The sequence below is a fragment of the Felis catus genome, chromosome B2, assembly GCF_018350175.1.
Source record: "Felis catus isolate Fca126 chromosome B2, F.catus_Fca126_mat1.0, whole genome shotgun sequence".
In the NCBI taxonomy this organism is placed as follows: domain Eukaryota; kingdom Metazoa; phylum Chordata; class Mammalia; order Carnivora; family Felidae; genus Felis; species Felis catus.
This window is the reverse complement of record NC_058372.1, coordinates 36,604,997-36,622,789: the sequence shown is the minus strand read 5'-3', so window position 1 is coordinate 36,622,789 and position 17,793 is coordinate 36,604,997. Positions and strand designations below refer to the sequence as shown.

At 46.0% G+C, this 17,793-nt stretch overlaps 1 protein-coding gene and 1 long non-coding RNA gene across 6 annotated transcripts in view; one reads left to right on the top strand and one right to left on the bottom strand.

Moving 5' to 3' along the window:
* Nucleotides 1-17,793, top strand: part of BTBD9 (BTB domain containing 9) — a 414,008-nt gene that overhangs the window by 366,165 nt on the left and 30,050 nt on the right. The gene's annotated exons all lie outside the window — the stretch shown is intronic.
* Nucleotides 3,025-16,385, bottom strand: LOC109499656. Of its 2 annotated transcripts, none has more exons than XR_006597729.1 (3): nucleotides 15,971-16,385; nucleotides 5,789-5,899; nucleotides 3,025-3,115 (listed from the first exon to the last, which is right to left on the bottom strand). It is a non-coding gene; the product is annotated as an uncharacterized LOC109499656 (long non-coding RNA). The 2 variants fall into 2 exon arrangements; XR_002157050.2 differs by having other exon boundaries at nucleotides 16,162-16,385.

Sequence of the window (17,793 nt, the reverse complement as noted above, 5' to 3'; positions counted from 1 at the left end):
CCTCTGCCATGTTACTGGTTGGCTGCCTGACAGGCATCTGTCTCATCTCTGTAACATCCACTGCCTCTGACAGGTAATGTGATGGGCTTGTGGGATTCCTCTAGGCATGCCGTTCAAGAGATGATCCTAGTGTTGCTGGCATGGTCCATTTTCTCCTCACAAACTTCTCGTGGTTGCAGGAGGGGCAGGTGAAGTGGGGCTCTAGGGCGCCTCCATCTTTTTGGAGGGGCACTTCCGTTCTGACTCTCTGCATCCCGTGTCTATAAAAAGGCGAACACTCGCCTTCCCCTGTTGGGATGACCCCTGGAGACCATGACTTCTCTAAGTCACCATACTTTGAATTGTGCAATCCAACCACCGAGATAGGGATCGGCGTTTTAGCATTTTTCCAAAGAGAGGGTTTCACACTCCCATCCCCTCTCTAAAACCAGTGGTGACCTATTTCTAGGAACTTGAACAAGACTAACTAACATTCCTGTGGGTGGAGCAGAGGGCAAGTCAGGGCAGGTGTTTTTGTAAGGAAACAGGAATAAGTAAGTACCCTGGGACAAGGCAGGCTGCTGTGCCCTAGGATTTGGGATGCTTGGAAAGCAGAGAAGTCAATCTGCCTCTGGCTTCTAGCCTTATATTCCATCCCAGCCAAGGGACTGTGCTCGCTCATTGAGCACAAGTATTGTTAGTCTCTTTTTATGTGTGTGCCATACCTGCCTCAAATCCGTGTACATGGAGGTCATCTCCAAGTGGTAAAACTCTGTGCAAAAGTAAGACATCACTACATCTCTTCAACTAAGTCATAATCTCCTTCAGATCCAAGATTGCCTCTGACACTTCTTTGGACTCTCAGAGGTAGTCCCTAATCTCTGCTCTTTGCCTGGCTGCTCAAATGACCATTGAGCCACACTGGTTAAATGACCGTTTCCAGGCAAAGTAAAGTTGGCCTCCTCTGTTAGTCTCTCTCATAGAACCCTGTTTTTCTCCTTCATAACACCTGTCACAATTTATAATATTACGTTGCTTGTAATTTACTTACTAATTTCTGTCTTTGCTGTAGACTTTAAGTTTCATGAAAGTAGGACCTTGTCTGCTTTGTTCATATCTACATTACCAATACCCATATAATACCTGGCACATATTAATATTTTTTTGAGTTACTAAAGGAGTGGTTTTGCAGGAGCACATTAGCCACTATAGAGCCAGAGAATGCCTCTGTTCTCCTAGATCGTATCAACTAGGGAGGTCCTTGACCTTCACCAGTTTTTCTGGACTAGCTTCTTCATGTATCCTGAGCATCCCACCTCTTCCCATGACCACTGAATTTGACTGCTGGTGACTTGATTCAAATGGATCTCAGAGCCTCTAGGGACACATCACTGGGTAAGAAGTGACAACTTCCTTAACCAATTTGTCTCATTCCATTTGTCCCTGGTGTTGTGGGAGGTGAAGAGATGGGTGGTTTTAAGGCTCTGGAGGCACAGAGCTGGGTAGGTGGACCTCTGACCAAGCATGCAGGGACAAATGCAAAGGCCGCCCTGGGGAGCATCCACAAAGAAAGCATACTCTCATATCTTCCTGTCCATAGAGACTATATGTGCCCATCTCATAGGGAAGCTCATTAAGACATACATTTCACCACATGCCAGCAAGAATTCCATCAGAAGTTACTTACCTTAAGCTGTGACTTTCTGACCCACATTTATGGGTTTACCCAAATTAAATTGTGGAATTGCAGCATCACACTTCATTATTACCTTGAAATTACAATCCCATCCTGAATGACCAAGCCTTGTAAGCAATGTAAGCACCACCTGATGCACACGCTCTGAAACAAGTCCCATGTTAAGCTGCACAAGTGTGTAATGGGTGATACTTGGATAACTCTGATTAAATATATAAATCATGAAAATTAGAAGTGGGAAAAAAGTCAGCTCTCTGCTTGGATTAGCTACATACTACTGTTTGGCTCAGTAATAGATCATTTTCTCTCCGCAGGTCTTGCTCTTACACAGCATTTTTTTTTTTTTTTACATGTTTACCCTTCTTTCATGGCACTTCCTTGCCCATGTTCACACCTTCCAGTAGACAGAGCCTCTCCATTTCTACTCTTTGTACATTGTGTGTACTTTGGCTGGTAATCTCTAAAAGGCTTTGTGCAAGGTTTTTAAGTATTTTTCATCCAACATTGGTTTTGCCCCAAGGATCATCTTCCCCCAAGCAGTGACACTGGATTTTGACAATCCTTTTCTTTCACATCGTTATGAGATGGCCCTCATCCAGAAGTATGCTTGTGACCATATCCAACATTAGGAATATTGCTCAGAAGGCCAGGGGCTTGCCAGCTGAGCCAGGCAGACTGATAAATCCAAGAAGAGGAATGACAACATAGAAAAAGAGGTTGTGCAGGCCAAAAGACTCGAATAAATCTTACTACTGAATTATCCATACTTCAGAATTATAAAGAACTCCCAGACACTCCAAAAGACTATGGGAAGAAGACCGACCAATACAGGGGTTTCAAAGCAAGATGAGAAATTGGGCAAGTTAGGAAAAGATGTTGGGGCTGGGTTTAAGTGATTAAAAAAAAAAAAAAAAGAAACAAAACAAGAATGAAATAAAACATTTGGCTGAAATGGAAAGGTTGAGCAGGAGCAGTGTGACAGGGTGGGGACAGACCTGTGGATGGGGGAGGAATTGGGTAAAAAGAAAGATAATTGAGTATCTAAATCCCAAATGCCTATGCAAGGACAACTTCCCGTGTTTAGAAGGGTGGTTATCTGGCACTACAGTTCGGTGGGTTCAGCTGTTAGAATCCTTTTAAATTAGGGGCACCTGGGTGGCTTAGTCAGTTAAGCATCCAACTTCAGCTCGGGGCATGATCTCACAATTTGTGGGTTCGAGCACCACATAGGGCCCTGTGCTGACAGCTAAGAGCCTGGAGCCTGCTTCGGATTCTGTGTCTCCCTCTCTCGTTTGCCGTCTCTCTCTGTCTCTCAAAAATAAACATTAAACAAAGTTAAGAAAAAAGAATCCTTTTAAATTCTTTATTGTGATAATCTACAAATCTTCTCCCAAACTCAGGATTATAACTTCATTTCTGCTGGTTCACACCACATCAGATCTATTAAAAAAAAAAAAAAAAAAAAAAAAAGGTACAGAATGGGTAAAGAAAGCAGTGAGAGGAGATAGAATGGAATATGCCAGAAAGACCATCTGTGGCCACCCCCCTGCTTACATGTGTGTAACATGTCTAGCTGTAAGTGAACATTTTATATGGATGTCTCATTTGCTTTTGATATATGTGGTGTTCCTATTTTTGAGAGACAGAGGTGAGTGTTGTATATTTTTTAGCTGGAACCTTTTCAGTTCACGGTGTCTCCTTGGGATTATATTGTGCATCTCATTTTGTCCATTATTAAAATCAGAGTTTTTTTTTGTCAAGTCAATAAAATGATTGAGTTATCAATGCTAATTTAGTCCTTTCTCTCTTCATCAGTGTGATTTTGAAGCATTTTTATTAATACCTTTAAGTGCTATGTTTGAGTAGCTAAAAGTCCTGTTTTTTAAGACAAACCTTATATTTCAGTGTCAGATGTATCCAATTCATGATAAGTGCTTAGACCAGTCTCTTAGCTTCTCTGGGTTTCATTTCTTCTGAACAATGAGTAATTATGCCAGTTCCTCCCTATGCGTAGGGATATTTGGAAGGTAAATGAGATCACATCTCTGACAGCATGCCTGGTCTTCAGAGGAAATCCGCAGTATTGTTACTGGGCTGTTACTGCTCTCTCCCAAATTGCACAGCACATAATGCTTGTGGCGCCCACAGTCTAGCTGGGCTTTCACTGGCAAAATGATTTAAAGGCACTGGCTTGTCTCAGGCCGTGCTCAGGGTTCCCTGACGTTCTGTGGGCAGGAATCTGGTGGTGCTTTGGCCTCATGTGTATACAGTGGGGTGTTGAGTGTCTGAGCCTGGAATAAAGAAAGTGGCAGTGGGCTCCTGGTGGGAGGCTTTCGGACGGGAGGCGTCTGGGATTATAAGAAGGCAGGTGCTGACTTACCTGTTTGCCAGTTTATTTTCTTTGGGGGAGGCAGTGTTTCAATTTACTGCATTCCTTGGAGGTTTGACATATCAATTAGATGTTATCGACAGTAATAGAGGGGCAGTTGCTGTAAATGTGAAGTTTTTACTGGTAGGCCATGAAATGACACCCCAAGGGACCGTAGCAGAGTGGCATGATAAATATCGTGTTACCTGCACACGGGCAGAGGGACTGATTAATAGGGGAGGATGATTCTATCTCCTGCACTAAAATGTTATTTATTCATTTGCTGTCAATCAAACCTTCTGTTCTAATTGGCTGAAAGGTTAAATCATCAAGATCTGCTCATAAACCAAGTTAAGGTAGGAAGAAAAGCAGCATTAAATCATAATCAGTAGCTTGTTTATTTACAGCATTATTGTATCTGTGTGACCTTGGAGAGCCTCTCTCTACCCTCTAGTTACAGTAGCGGCCCTGAGCTGGGGACTCACATGCATGAGTGGAGGTTGCTGGAAAGGAGGAGATGGTTGCCGTGCCTGGTGGTGTAGCCAGAATCTGAAGAAGGCAGTGCTCAGCGCAGTGTTGCCTCAGCGTAATTAAACCACCGCTACTCTTTGTGCTGCATTTTTAATGTATGGCTCTGGTATTGCACAATACTTGTAAAAGGAAGACTTATTTTCAAAAAGACAAATATATTTCCACACTAACAGTTTTATAAAGATGTCAGTGAATAAGTATAGGCACCATTAAATCACATTTTAAAGGCAGGCTTCTCGTCGTGATAAATCTGCATTATCAGGTCTCATTTCTGAAATGAATCACACATTGTAAAACTTTATGGGAGTTGAGTTAAAGATCCCTTGTTGGCCAGTACAAGTGTATATTGTCAAACCATGCAGGAAGGGTAGCTTCAAATCCCAGTGAAAATGCTGATAGGGTGACACCCCTTTCTTAGAAGCCGTATTTCAAGTACAAGCTACTTTGGGGAGGTAAGAAGCTTTTCTCACTGCCAAAGAAGCTTATTCAAAGAAAGCCAAGAGTAAACTCCCATTCAGAGGTTCTCTCTGCTCAGCTTGGCGCCATGAGAACACAGCTTGCTCTTCAGTGGGGCTGGTAAAGGTCAGTAACCCAGAACCACAGCGCCGAGGTGGAGGGGGCCTGTGCTGACGGGGCGTGCTCACCCTAGCATTCTGTCCTCACTGCACGTACCACCCGCGGCACACCCTGCGCTCCTGCTCACTCACCCCCACCTCCTCCTTCAGCAGTCCAGACAGGCAGACACTGCAGCCTAAGAAGTGACTGCTCTACCTTTATCTTGATGTTTAACAAATTCACTTCCACGGTTGTTTATTTGGATATTTTAGCCACAGATAGCCATGTCAGCTCATGAATCGTGAATCTCATAGACCGTATTACCATGTGAAATACCATCAATCTGCCGTATTAAAAATAAATTTGCCAAAGAGGGTCTGATCGTCACCTTTGTGGAGGGCATCTTCAAGATGACAGCTGAATGCCTTCCTCAAGGTTTGAAATCATTTGCGTATTTTAGGTCATCGTATCTGTGGAAAGGTGTAACAAATGTTTCTAGACGGCTCGTATGGCAAAAATGGCCAACATGATCTGCTTTTTCATCTTCAGTGACTGCTGAGTTCATTTTGCTGTAAGAACACACACCCACTTCGTGACCACCCAGCCTCATTGTTCCTAGTGAATTACAAAGCTGTGCGGTCATGACCACCCGGACTCACTCGTTCTGGTGAATTACAAAGCTGTGCGGCTGTGTTGTTCTGCAGTCAGGTCGCACGTGAGATGCCGACACTGTCCTACATGGTAGGACAAAATTGGAGGTTGCTTCAAGTCTGAGAATTAATCAGAAAGAGGAAAGTTAAGAAGCTGGACGTGGGTGGCTAATTCAGTAAGGAGAGACTATTTAGTCTAAAGAAGAGAATGTGATAAATGAATGTCCTCGTGCTCCCTCTGAAGGAACAGACTGAGCAGCACTGGAGCGTGTGGCTTCTACCCACTAAACCCTCCACAAAGAGCTGCCAGTGTTAACAAACCTGGTGCACACTCCGGGGGGTGGGGGGCACTCACAAAAAACTGTGTAGGAAGTCACACTCAACAACTTGATTGTTTTCCCCTATCAGACAAAATGACATACCCACCTAGAAATTAAATTTCATAGAAATGACATATCCTGTGTAACTAGTCATTAAAGGTTTGTGCCTGAGAAATACACAATCTGCTGATCATTGGGATTTGAGAATAAAGAAAATTAAGACAACCCGTGTTTCCTTTGTTATGTTGCCCAGCCATCATAGCTTCACATGGCTCTCCATGTTGAGTTTCTGTCCGTGTTACACACGCTCAGCCTATAGGCTAGAACTCAGGCAACTGGTGGTAGATGTTCCAGATCAGGAACGTCAGAACCTGGACATGGGTTCAACTTCCTGCTGAGATGGAAGAGAAAATTTGAGAACATCTCTGCAATAGGAAGGGGCAAAAGTCCAGATAAGCAGTCCTAGGAGGAAGTCTGGTAGGTCCAGGAGGTCGTTCTAGAAACAGCACAGCCTAGGAGCCGGTACTTAGGGAGTGTTCCAAGCAAGGTGCAGAGACCCCACCTTGGATATTGGAGTTCAGAAACAGACTATTGGACTGGAAAGGTTATAGCAGGACCTTAGGACTTTAGGGAATGAAGGGAATTCAGCAGAGCAGGGGTTAGGGCTGTATTTGGCCCACAGCCTGTTTTTATATGGCCTCTAAACTAAGAATGGTTTTTACATTTTTAAAGGGTTGTAAAAAAAAAAAGAAAGAATAGTATGTGACAGGGAGCTATGTGGCCTAAAATATTTACTCTCTGGCCCTTGATAGTAAAAGTTTGCTGACCCTGGGGGTAGGCGTGGACTTGAGTACAGAATAATTACTGGAACGTGCTTGTTGAATGACAAGGAATGAGGTGAGAGCCAGTTCCTAGGACCCAACTACTTGAGAACAGGGTCCAAAGCAGGGCTCACCTTAGTGCTGAGTAACTTCCTACAGACCCCCCCCCCCCACTTAGGGTGGGGGGAGATGGAACTAGGTAGGGACTGCAGGGAAGGGAGAGTCAGGTGGGTCCCACAGCAGGTGGAAATCCCTCAAGGACACAGGTAGTGTGGCAGCAGAGGGATTTCTGACATTTATAGTAACTCTTTATAGAGGGCTCTCCCAGCCTCTGCTTCCTTTGACTCCCTGCAGGATAGGTATTTTCCAGGTGTGACAGCAAGGACTCCAGAGATCAAGTGACTTGCCCAAGGCCATAAAGCTGGTGAGTGGTAGAACCGGCCAAAACCCGGATATTGTCACTACTGGCTGATGAACTTCCTGCTCCAACACAGCTCCTTTCCCAGGGTAGTGATCCTTGGCCAGCAAACCTCTTCACCTGACCAGGATACCTGTGGAGTACTTTGGAAAGCTGGATTTAAAACCTTCCTGCTGGGTCACCTGGGTGGCTCATAGCACCTGACCCTTAATTTCGCCTCAGGTCATGATCTCCCAGTTCATGAAATCAAGCCCCACATCAGGCTGCACACTAACAGCATGGAGCCTGCTTCAAATTCTCTCTCTTCTCTCTCAGACCCTCTTGCTGCCCACAGTATCACTTCCATATCCGTCCCCCATCCTCACTACCAAGTAATTGTCTTCTTATGTCTTTCTGGTCGCCTTATTCTAAAACTACCTATGATTTTTCCAGCTTGCTGCCTTCTACCTAGTGTAACATAGGCTTGTCCTCTTTGTTACAAAATAGAACAGTGGATCTCAAAGTGGGGTCCCCCGTTCATCAGCATCACCTGGGAAATGGGAACCTGTTAGAAACTCAAATTCTCAGGCTCCACCCCAGACCTGCTGAATCAGAAACTCTGGGGGTGGGGGCTGGCAGTCTCTGTTTAACATGCCCTCCAAATGCTGCTGATGAGTTTGAGACCCCCTGGAACAGTACATCAGAATGTGCATCAGAATCTTATGGACTACACCTCCTCCCTCCCTGTGGGAAGCCCTGAGCTAGGGCATGTCAGTGTTCCCTCCAGAAGGTGGTTCCTGTATTCTTCAGTGACTATGAGGGTGTTAGTGACAGCTACAGCACAGGTCAGGGTTTACTGGTTCAGTTATGAGAACCAGTGGGAATTTCAGTGCCATGGCAAATTCTTCAGATGCTGTCATCAGCTGCTAAGCACCCCTGTACTGGGGGGAGAAGTTTAAGAAGACGGAAAATAAACCTGCGACTGTACATGCAGGGACCCAGACCTGGGAGTCCCAGTATCCAGGATCTTCAGCAGAAACCTGTGTTTCCCAAATGCTGCATTGCTGTGGGATGCATTTTAGTGTCCCTAACTCGACTCAGTCACTATAAAAAGAAGGCTGAGACAAGACCCCTCTGAAGAGTTCGGCAGAGCCTATACCAGTTTGCTGGTCCCAAGTCTACTGCTAACAGGGTATTTTGACCCAAAGTTGGGAGTCATGATCATTCCCAGAAAAGATTATAAAAATGAAGAAAACGAAAATCATGAAAACAAAGAAGGACATCCATATCCACCACCAAAGATGGTGCAGCCATCCCCAGTTATGTGCTCTGAGTCAACAAATGTAGCAGTGTCCACTGCTTTCCAAGCTCAGCGTGGTTCTCTTTCATGATGTTTTGTCACATCCGGGGAAATGGCTCTAAAAAGGACATTTGCCATCTTTAGTCGTAGAATAGAGCAACGGTCCTTCATGAGGAGTGAAGGGCAGAAATGTTGATATCCTCCCTAAAGCTTTAAAGTTGATGTTGAGGGGCCTTCTCCCGGGGGCAGTTTTTAAGCTAGAGCTGGAGCTGTTCTTAGTGACGGCAGTGTTGGTTAGGGTTTTGTTGTTGTTGTTGTGTTCGTCTCTAGTTCAGAGTCTCAGATCTAGAATTCCGCTGACTTGATGGAAAAAAACAAGCTGAATGACAGAACAGCTGAAATTTCATCCATTTCTACACCTCACACCCCACAGCCCTTCAGGACTAGACAGCAGGACACCGGCGTGATCCTGATGGGGGCAGAGCCACAACGAAGCAGGAAGAAGAGTAAATCCTCTCGCAACTTTAGGAAAATCTACTCTGTGCTTTCACACACTTGGTTGAACTTTTCAAAAATATTGACTAAACAACTTGCCAGCTGTGATTACCAACAGCTCTATTTGGCAGTCGTTGACAGAAAGCCAATGGGCGTGTGCAACGTCATCTAGTGCTAACAGGGCCTTCATTAGCAACTGTTGAGGAGATGAGTGCTCTCCTGGACCCAGAAGAGTGATTCCTGTCCCCTGGTGGTGCTCACTCAAGCATCGGTAAACTGTTTGCTTAGCAAGCCCCGGGGCAGACAGGAGGCCTGCCTGTACATCTCCATCACTCTGAGGGTTTTTTATGTCCCGAGCTCCAGGAACACAAATAATATTCTTTCTAAGCTGCTCCAAAATGCAATTGATAGAAAATATCATGGAAAAGGTGAATTGCCAGACAGTAAGCCCTCATGACCGAGAGCTTATTCATAAAATGATGACAAATTTATTGCACACATTCACTGCTGGCTTTCTGAGATTAATAGCTGATCTATCTGATTTTAAAGGCTGACAATGGAATCAGAAAGAGTTACTGGTCAGTTTTCTCACCCATCCCCTTCACCTAGAAACCTTCCTCCCCAAGAAATAATACAGAAAAATAAGCTGATTAAGCTTCAGCAACCGTCTTATAGTATTTTATTGCAGGAGATTTCCACGTGCCAAGGGTAACTTTTAACCTTGTTGAATGCAGTTTGACTTCTTGGCATCTGCCTTCAACTCTGCAAAGCCCTCAGGGCAGGGGACTAGCACAGCAAATAACTAGGGGTAGATTAAAACACAACCTGAAAGGAAACCGTATTTTTGTGTGTGTTTCATGGCTGCTTGTTTACTATGAAGTAGTAAAGAAGTCATTGTTTGATGTCTTAGCCTTGGGGCATGAACAAAATTCAAAGCAGGTGTTAAGAGATGCACTGCATCAGATCTTGGTCCCGGACACATGTGTACACACACAAACACACACACCTGTGTGTACACACGACGTCTAGGTTTACAAAATACAGGAAGGGGATCTCTGAGGTTGCTGGCCTGAGGGGACTCAGGATTCATCACAAACAGTGAGATGCCTCCCATGCGTTTTGCACCTATGGTTTTGATCCTGATTTTGCTCCTATGGCTTATTAAAATGATCCAAACAGACCCCTGACCTCCCATAACTCCAACCACTCTCCTTGCCCAGCTAAATCCCCCTACCTGTCTTGGCATTTGATTTTTGTGTCATAAATTACCTAAATTATTTAACCTGATTTTGGTACTTCATACCTGCCCTCATTGTCTCCTGTCCTGTTGCATTGACCGCCATGTTTTATAAGCTCACAGGGAGCCAAGGGCTGCCTCTTTCCCCCCTGCACTACGGTGGCGTGGCTGAAGACACTAAGACGAGCAGAGCAGGGTCACAGGGCGGAGTTCCTCCCTGCCAGCATGTAGGCCTGAGTCCAGGGAAGCGGTCAGAGAGTGACTCAGAACCAGGAGAGCCAAGGGGGCCTGCAAGAGAGCACACGCACCCAGAAATCCATTGATGCTAAGCTGGGGTGGGGGGTGGTAGTGACTTTTTATCAAGAAAGTGTTTGAAAAGAGAGAGAAATTATCTTTTTAAGTTCCACTTTTTTATTAACAGAAAATGTCCCAGAAGAAAGATTGTTACATACTGCCTTACATCGGCTTTAATTGTGTTGAATGTGGCAATTTATGCAAATTCCAGCAAGGGCCTTTATGGGACCTGCCAGAAACACTTGTCACCTTTTTATTGTGGAACTCATATCAGAGATTCCAGTGCGTTCAGCGGCTCTAGGCTAATCTTGGACGGCTCCATGCAGAGAGTGATAGGTTTCATCATAGAGAAACATTCTTTTGTACTCTGGAGATTTTTAAAACTCTCCCCGATGCCCCCAATTTCTTACCTGTTCAGCTGCAAATATCAGGCCCTTAATGGCTGGAGAGGGAGAGTCTATTTTTAAGTTTTCACTGAGTATCTCCCCAGTGTTAGGTGCTGAACGAATTTGGCATATGTCATCAGATCTGGAATACCCGCAGGAGCTCGGTGTAATTTTAGTTATGAAATTGGTCAGATTTGATTCAGAGAATGCCTGGCAGTCCTTCTGGAGGGCCACTGGCTCACCTTAGGTGTATGTGCTGTGGTGGGTTTCTGAGGTCAGGGTCGAGTTTTGTTCTGCACAGGCATTTGGCGTGAATTTCCATAAAAGCAGCCCTTTTTTAAAACCTGCAACGCAGGACTGTTTAGTCCTCATTGTGTTCTCAATCCTTTTGGTATTTAAAACACTAGGAAACGAAATTGCCAAATTCTTAACATTTGAAAATTGGCTCCTGCTCAGGCATGGTCCTCACATTTCCAGCGTGCATCTCCGAGGGAACGTGCTTCTGGAGGAGAAACGGAGGTGGCGTTGGACGGTCACACAGAGCCAAGGAGGAGGAGGCTGTCTCCTCAGAGGCAACAGCCTTTTCAGAGCGAGCCTGCTGTCCTTGCAGGCTGAAAGGAGCCACTCACGTCATTAAATCAATAATTCTGTTGAGCATTGTACTTGCCGGGGACAGGGGATCCTCTGGGGAAGAGCAAACTGAATGTTTTCTCGCCCCCCCCCACCCCCCACCAGCCTCTAGAGCTACCTGCTGGCAGAAAAGTATGGCCAATGGCTGGCTCTTCCATCCATTCAGTGGAGACCAAGACCCAGGTGGTTGCTACATTTCAGGCAGATTTCAGCAGAATTCCTAAGCACCTGAGCTGGGCAGCAAACGATCAAAAGTAGGAACATCCCTCCTAAACAATATGGAGCAAATCAAGGTATGTGGAGCCTGTTCAGGGCCATGAGGGAGAAGAAGTGTGTCCCCTCAAGCCCACCGTAGGCCTGGCCTAAAGTAGCCAAATGCGTCCTGGACAGGAACTTCACAATACATGAAACCCAGTTAGATCATTCTCCCCAGCTGCCATCACTGAGCGAGGTGAATGGCCCAGAACCTGTGCGATAGAGAGAGGGCTGCTCCTGTCCTGGTCTTTGACATCACCAAGGACGGGACCTCACAACCTCCCGGGTCACCACATTGATGTTTCTAATTTCTCTGGTGGGCTGAGAGTTACTACTCAGTTGCCAGAACCATCATGTTGCTGAAAGGGTTCATTTCCCTTCTGCACATGAACCAGTACTGGGCCTAGTCACATCAGAAGAGTCAGTGGGTGGACTGAACACACTGGTGGCAAAATGTTGGTCTAGACTGCTCTGCCCGGCTTCCTGAAGTCTGGTCTGTGTCTTTATTTCCAGAGTGAGCTAGGAATTTTGGCCTCCCAAATAAGGGGCAGCAAGAGTCCCTATGTTTGTTAACTACACACACACTCCCCTTTTCAACCTCTTCCTGCCTGGCTGTCACCAGTGTGGGGACTACTTGGTGGTATTTATTCTTCATGGGGGAAAAAAAGGATTTTTGTCTCTGATGTGGACCTAGAGCCAAATGAATAATGAATTTGTCTGGAGAAGATAGTGACTGGTGGGTAATCCTTCAATATCAGACAAGGGGAATATTTTTATATGAAATCTTGTATTTATTGGAGCTTTTGAGGACACCAAGGAAATGGACAGTACCTGAAGTGTTTAGGGGTAAGGACTCCCCATCCCCACACTGTATCTTGTAAAGTAGTGTGTCGACATCCTTGTGGGCTCTGGATCTCTGGACTTTGAACAGGATTATCTTGGATAGTAGCTATTTCTGAGGCCATTTTTTATTCCCTCGTGCGTTCAAAAACCTTAGAGGTGTGAACTTTGTAACATAAAATCTTCCTACCTAAATTGCTCAGCTCTCTCTGGCTTCGCCAGGAAAACTAACAAAGCTCCCGAAGAATACGTTTTACTCTCAGCGGGGAGGGGAGGGGCATTATTAGGCCAGAGACTCGGATGGCACGGATAGCACGTGACCCAGTGGTGGTTGGGAAGGTCTGCAGGGACTCCTAACACTGTAGCAATTGGCTTGAGACACACTCTCCCTTGGAAGAGCCCCAAGTTTTCCTCTGGTACCTGATGGGCTCTTGGAGGAGGCAGATAATAGGCAAGGGTAAAGGTCATTAATTATAAGATCCAAGTGTGACAGAAACCCTATTAGAAAGAACACATCTCTTCAAAAGACTTCCCAGACATTTAGAACTGTTTCAACAGAGTTTAAATTTGCGAGGGAAGCCATTAAACCTTGGAAGAGAGAAATGCCAGACCACGAGGGTGCTTTACAGACACTAATTTGATTGACCAGGCCTCCCCTGTTGCTATACCGCACAAAAGCTCTTGCCCAGGTGCAAACGTGGGCGCGTGCACACGCACACACACGCGCACGCACCAACTCCCACCACCGGCTGTGTACAAACATGAAAACAGAGGCAGGAAGACACATAGATTTTCTTTTTTTCTGCATGATACTCAAAACCATTGCGTTTCTAGCACAGCTGCTGCAAGAGAGAAAGAAAAGCTCTTGGCCCCAGAGTCTGTTTATGTGTTTGAGCCGAGAAAGCGATTTTTGTTGCAAGGAGCTCTAAGTGAGACAGACAGAGTCAGAGAATAAGAGAGAGAGAGATAATTATCTAAATTATGTTCGTGCTATTATCGAAGACGAATATAGTTAAAATGTAATTAAATATGACGGGCTAGCAGGATGTAAGCCAAGCTTTGGAATGCTAATCATCAATTACTGCATCCCCTTAGGGGAATCAAGGAGCGCTCCGTGGCAGGGAGTGGATGGCACAGAGTGGGAGCGGGGCCTTGGGGATGGGGGGGTGAGTGCAATGCAGAGTATTAAAACGGCCCCTCTCCCCTTTGCTCCCCCACTGCTCATTTGAACACTCTACGGATATCTCCAGGACACAGACCTTCCTGTGGCTGCCACAGGGTAGGAAGTTTCCGGCTCCGCTCTTACGAGGAGCTGGCAGGAGGGTCCTGACCCTTCCTTTGAGAGGAAACTCCTCTAAAAGGGAAAATTATGCTATGAGCAGGGAAGGTAAAACCCAAGACCAGTTCATGTTAGAACAGCAAATGCAAGTGCATTCACCAGAGAAAAGAGGCCAGAAAGCATGAAATGCCCACATAGGTCCAGAAACCCCCAGGGCAGGAGGAAAGTAGGGGACGGCTCACCTGCACTGTAAATAGGAAGGGACACACGTGTCCGTCCCAGCAGGCTGCCCCCCAACCCTCATCCCCAGCCAGGGGAAGGGCTCCACTCCCACTGGACAGTGAAATGCTCTGAGGAGTTTCAATGGGACTGACTCATGCAGAGCCCACCCCCAGGGATTCTGAGTGTAATCGGTCAGGGGCATGGCCTGGGAGTTGGACGGAATGTTTGGAAGCGCCACAGAAAACCTTCTACTACTGACTATAGCCCAGGGGAAGACAGGCAGCAGTGACTAAAGACTATCAGTATCAGCTGTTCTGCCCTCAGTCGTACCAGTTCTCAAGGCCAAGAATAGAACAGTGTAAGAAGATAGTCTTTTGTAAAGATTTTACTTCTAAGTAATCTCTACACCCAAGCTGACGCTTGAACTCACAACCCCGAGATCAAGAGTCTTATGCTCCACCAACTGAGCCGGATTTTTTTTTTTTTAATTAATGAAACATAATTTGTGTATCTATTCTGGTGCTAGGTTCCCAAAGAATTTGGAGGTGGTATGATTCCTGTTCAAGAGTTTGATATTTAATTTGTTCCGTTTTAACACTGTCTGAGCTCTCTCTAAGGCTGGGATGGAAACCTGGCCACTTCCTTGGGCCAAATGGGTGATGGGAACAAGCACAGCAGGCCAGGACAGGCTCCAGAGAGTGATGGAGACCACCAGAAGCCCGCTGACCTCAGTCTGTCTTGCTCACCTCAGCTCTAGCCAGTGTTGTCTCTGCAGAAAAGAGGACCCAAGGATGCCAGATCTTCTAGCTTTCAAAGGAAACTAGAAGTGTGTATTTTTATGTGAAATCTCCCGAATTTTAAGTGGGAGATAACTCGGATTTTTAAAAATACTCAGTAGACCAGCAAAATATGCTTAGGAGCCTCCCCTGTGTGACCTTTGATCTCAGTAAGCATGTGGCTGATCAGCATGTGACTAAATGGTCACAACTCCCAGGTGCTCCTAACAATCTGTTTTCCTGCCACCTCAGGTCTGCAGTCAGGTTAGACTAACTTAGCAGTGTTTTTCCTGGGCCTGGCATGTAGAAGGCTTTCTGTAAATAGTTGTTGAATGGAGAGACAGACAGGGTAAATGGAGCGAACGCAGAATTCCCTGGAAGTCAGGGCAGTGAGACAGCCATAAACTCCAGTTAAGCATCGTGGAAGACAAAAGAATTTCCTCCCATGGTGCCAGATTAGACCTGCACCACACAGAGGCTTCCCTTTAGACTGGCGTCCACGATCTGAGGACCGGGAGCTCGTGGGAAGGGGTTCATCAGAATCTGGGCCGACCCTGCCTCTCTGCTGCATAGGACACCATGTCACTCTGCTTCTGGGGCAAGGGAGGTGCTCCCTGGATGTGCCAGGTGCTCACCAGATGTGCAGGGGAGGGACACGCCGGGCCCGTTTAAAGACTGTCACAACTCTAGAATTCTCGCCTCCCCCAGTGCTGTACAAGATGCACCGTCCCTCCCATGCCCAGGCCCCAGTGAGGTGTTAGATCTGATTAGAGATGAATGTGGGATCCTGGGCCTGTCGCAGCTGTGAGGCAGACAGTAAAAACAGCGCGTGCGAAGGGACGGCAGGCAGCTGTGGGGTCAGCATGAGAGGTGCACTCATAAAGAACTGTCAGAGGGATCTTCAGGCTAGTCTGGAGGCTCACTCAAGGCCTTTAATACCTGTCACGTCTCAGCACCACACAGCTCCGAGAGGGCTCCGATGTCACTGCAGCTCAGTTGATAGGGGACAGCCTTTAATATTCCCTTCCTTTACAGGAATCTTCTCCGAAGGTTCATGTTTGCCTTCCGGCCCTGCTCCCAAAGGTTGTAAATAAATCTATTCCCCACATACCCTTTCCATGCCTCCTCACCGTAGGTTTGTCTCCTCTTCTTGGCTCTGCTTGTATTTTTCAACTTCTGAATTTCCTTATTTTTTATCCGAGTTATACATGTACGCTGTTTTAGAAGTCAGGTAGAGGGGCACCTGGGTGGCTCAGTTGGTTAAGCACTGACTTCAGCTCAGGTCCACGATCTCACGGTTTGTGAGTTCAAGCCCCACGTCGGGCTCTGTGCTGACAGCTCGGAGCCTGGACCCTGCTTCAGATTCTGTGTGTCCTCCTCTCTCTGCCCTTTCCCCGCTCTCTCTCTCTCTCTCTCAAAAATAAGTAAACATTAAAAGTTAGCAGCACAAGATTTATTAACAAAAGCAGCGGTATGCTGCTTCACCGCCCCCAGCCCAGGTCCCACTCACCAGAGGCAGCTGCCTGCCTTCCTCCTCCCCAACAGTCTTTTAATATTTGTAAAAGATAATACATTCAGAGCAAATGCCTTTAATATGGTTAAAAATTAAGGACTAAAGACAGCAAAATGTGTCTCACCCACCACCTCTTGCTCCAGAGATTCGATCATTTATACATAAACAAATGTGTGTATTTTCCTGGGTTTTTTTTCATACAGATTTTTCTGTACCTAGGAGAACTCTAGAATGTTGCCTTCCTCTCTCCCTCCCCCACCCTCTCCGTCTCCCTTGCCCTCTCCAGCTGCACGGTCTTTCATCATAGGGAAAGAGATGTACCATAATCCACTTGACCAGTGAGGAGCATTTGGGTTGTCTCTATTCTCTTGCCGTTCAAGCAGTGCTACACTGCAGTCCTTACTCCTGGGTCCCCCGGCTGGAAACGTGTCATAAGCTCAAGTGATGTAAGAGGAATCGCTAGCTCTAGGGGTATGCGCATTTAAAATGTTGCTGGTTGGCACTTCCTTGAGCGAGCGAGGTGTGAAGGCGCCTGTGTCCTCCCACTTGGCCACCATAACACATGATCAGACTTTTAGACTTTGAGGCAAACATGTTCATGTCTTATAGACCTTTATTTTGGTCAGTACCTTCAGGTTTCTAAACTATATGCTTATCCTGCTGCTTTTTAATACTGTTACCAAAATTATCTATCATCTCCCTACTTTGGAAGATAAGGATTTAGCTTCCTTACCCTTCCCTCCCATGATCGTATTTCTCTCCCTCTCCCCTCTTCTCACTCCCGTTAAATCAGTCGTTAGCATTTAGCGTTGGCATTAGTATGACTGACTATTGTTCTGGGCTAAGCCACATAGTTTGCTAAAATTGCCTTTCTTTGTAATATAATTTGTTATTCCTGGAGTTAAAAATTACTTAGGGGGCTCCTGGGTGGCTCAGTTGGTTGGGCATCCGACTTCCGCTCAAGTCATGATTTCACGGTTCGAGGGTTCCAGCCCCGCATCTGGCTCTGTGCTGAGAGCACGGAACCCGCTTCGGATCCTCTGTCTCCCTCTCTCTCTGTTCCTCCCCTGCTCGTTCTCTCCCTCTCTCTCTGTCTCTCTCTCTCAAAAGTAAACAAACATTTTTAAAAATTACTTAGTTTTCCATATTATCTGTCATTCATTAATTTTATAGGTACGTATCACTTATTTTTGTCAGAGCCACACAAATCCCCGCAGCCTAACACCTCTTGGTTTTTCCCTCTTGGAGC